Here is a 3612-nt window from a genome sequence, read left to right as displayed (position 1 = left end):
GATATTACGTCACAAAGTCATAACGTTATGATTGATGTCGCGTTTACCACCGGGAACGCGCTTGTGTGAGTATAAGCGAGCGAGATCGGCGAAGCAGGCCGACCGACTGGCTCGACCTGACTTGTCAATCGCGGCAATTGGTAAACATAGTGTGATTCTGCTAGTGCAGAGTGGGGAGGGCACAGGAAAGGAAGAGGAGAGGGGAGGTAGGAGGCCGCGCATGCGCCGTTTTTGACGCGATATGTAGCGCTGCGCTTGCGACCGTAGGTATAATTGGTACTTACCTTCTAAATTAGATTAGATTTATTGTGTTTATGTATCAAATAATTGTCGCGTTACTATCAGTATTTGTCTATATATACTCTTAAGGATGAAAATAATAGTTCCACTATCAAACGAGTGTACCAATTAAAATAAAAGCGTTAAACGAGACAGAAAAAATCCCATGCTTACCCAAAATTTTTCTATGCACGAGCGTACAAAAATCTCGGGTATAGTATCTCTGGCATCTCGTTCATAGTTTGAGGGTGCGAATAGGGTGTGTTCCCGAGTTGAACATAATACTTGTCAAGTCGATTCTGAGGAAAAAGAATGCGAGTGAATTAAACTGTAAAAATATTTCTGAAAAAGATTTAACTTTTTTCATTGCGCCGTTTTATACAATAAAACAGCAAGTTTTCTGATTTGCTTTTCGCAAGCTTTAGGGCAGACAAAGATCACTGATCATACAGCCTATTAAAGTTGGATATTATTTTTGTTCGTTTTTAGGTATTTTCCTTTTCAAATCGGGTAACACTTGGAGATTGGGTAAGGTGTGATATTTTTATGGACTCCGGCGATAAATTTGCTTCTGAGTCACTTGAATTTATCACGTAATTGTAATAATTTTGCTAATTTTGTATTTAACATGATTATAATTTCAATGTGTGTGAAAAAAATTTTAAAAGTTTTCAGTGGGTGCTATCAATATTAGCTATATTGATAGCTCCCACTGAAAACTATTAAAATTTTTTTCACTTATTTTTTTAAGGCTCCGGATTCCTGTTATATCGTGGGAAAATAGTCTAGACACAGAACAATTTTCAATTTTCATTCATGGCAACGCTAGGGTCTCTTGCATGTATGCTATGCATGTATTAGGCTATCATTTGTGAATCAGAGTACCATTATAAAAAAAAAATTGTTGTTATTTTTAATAAATAATGTAAAGTATGATGATTTTAGCTATAAACTTTAAATCATAAATTAAACCAAAAAGTTTGTCTAGGTGCCTAAATCATCGGCCATCTACGTCATTTATTTATAGACTTAGATTGTAGTAGATTCGACCGAAAAGGCTGTTTGCTTTATGGCTGTATGGTGAATGATCTTGGCCAACAACATAATTTAATTAGTTAAGTATGAGAAGAGAGGCTGTTCAGACTGTTCTCTTTTAATATCACCACCCGCGGCAAAGTAATGACGTGATTTCCAACTGCAGTTAAAATTAAGAAAAAGTTATTACTATATATTCTGTGAATATAATAGGCATAAAATTTCGATGCTTGAAATTTAGTGGTGAGGATCGTGCGATACCGTAACCTTGATGTATTAAAAATGTAAACCTGGCTTGTTTGCTGTATGTAGGTATAGAAAGTATATGTGCTTTGAAAATACTATGCCTTCTTGGCTATAAGTTTGACAGAGTTCTAAAAGAGTAAATTCTAAATTTGCATACCCTAAAAATCAAGATCAAGTGGTCTTCTTTAAGAAGCGGTTTCATAAAATGATTTCCCCCGAACTTTCTTTTTTTCATAGGTACTTGTTTTGCAATATTATCTTTCTATTTACAAAACAAAATCATATAGACTCACGCACCGAAGAGGGATGCCGTACCGCGCAAGACATTATATATACAGTTGTGGCCATATTATTAACTATGTGAAGTTCTTTTTTTATCTAAATCATGTCATGAGTGTTATTACTTAGAAGTTACTAGTAATGTTATGAAATAGCCACACAAATGGAGCAAACGGGATTAGGAATATAGAATAACTTCGCTAACAATTTTTTTTACAAATTTAATTTAATCTCTGTAGTACCAAATTAAAATAGTAATGAAACTGGACAAACAATTAAGAACGATTTAGTAAGATGCTCGACCGTGGTTTTATATGTTACTTAGAATAAATAATCCATATTTCCGTCTATCAGCTTAACAAGTCCAACACCATGTCCATAAAAGCACTCCCAAATTTCACATTCGTCCCATGCTTTAATGTCACTTTTGTGGACTCTTGAATGGGTCGAATGTTTCTTTCGGAGGGCGTCATACATAACGTTGCCCATTAGAATATAACCTGTTTATCTTTGTCTCGTAAAAAAAAAAAACAGTAATTAAGTGTCCAGTTTTCATACCATCTTGCAATTTCAAGTCGGCCTTTTCTATGTAAAACAATCGTTTTTTAGCATTGTAGATTGCTATCTTTCTATACGACCAATTTTTCCCGCGTAGTTTTGTCACTAAGTAGTAATACAAGGTTCAGATCTCGTAATGTAAATAGTTTACCTATTTATTTTTTAGCCAATCATGTGTATCAATGAATTAAACGCTAGTATGGAATATATTTGCGATACCTAGAGAAAAAAAAAATGCAATTAGTTTTACTTGTTAGTTTAAAAAGGTCTTCCCTTTAAAAATAAGCTTTCTTTATTATATAAACACCACTTTATAACAGTATCAGTAATTTGGTTAACTATACATTAACCCGCTTCCAACATACCTAACAGCATTACTACAAAAGTAGGGGTCGATTCTCATTAGAGTACAGCACCCATTTGATATATCCTTCTACCTATCACAAATCTAGATCGATAGAGTTTTCTTTTGAGAGGTTTTGAAGAATCTTCGATCAGGGGTTGTATCAAATGTAGCTAGAAGTGGATACCTTTTGCACTAATTTAGGTGTTTTCTCTCTCTGTTGTAGGGTATGTGCAAATTCTGTGTATGAAGTTTAATAGATATTTACTTTATTTGCACACCGCAGAAGTAAATGTTTTCCACAGCAGTAACATTTCGCTTCAGCGATAGCTCTATTGCTACCTTAGTAGTAAAGCAAACATGAAGAAAACAAAATACAAATGGTGTATTTTACAATCTTACAAACAAATAACGAAACACCGAAGGAGTGGAGCAGAAGCGTAACTGTAATCATGGTCTGTAGTTAACTACAGACCATGTAACACTTCTGAGGCACATTTATAAACTTCTATCAAGGATTATTACAGATTGTCTGGCCCGAAGGATTGACGAGTTCCAGCCCCCGGGGCAGACTGGGTATCGCAAAGGCTACAGTACCGTAAACAACATACATACTATGGCAGATTATGCAGAAAGTCCAGGAGTATTATCTCCTACTTTGTCTAGCGTTTGTGGACTACAAAAAAGCCTTTAACAAAAAAACCTGGGCTATCCTGGATTCACCGGCGCTGTGATTTGCGGACGACATCCTGATAAGACTCGCTGCAAAACCTTAAAAAATGCTAACTGACCTCAGCTATTCTTCCAGACGTTGTGTTTCATGATGTGTGGGTTTCATGATGAACATGGAAAAAACTAAAGTCATGTTTAAT

The sequence above is a fragment of the Pararge aegeria genome, chromosome 6 (assembly GCF_905163445.1).
Source record: "Pararge aegeria chromosome 6, ilParAegt1.1, whole genome shotgun sequence".
Lineage (NCBI taxonomy): Eukaryota > Metazoa > Arthropoda > Insecta > Lepidoptera > Nymphalidae > Pararge > Pararge aegeria.
Note: the sequence above shows the minus strand (reverse complement) of the source record.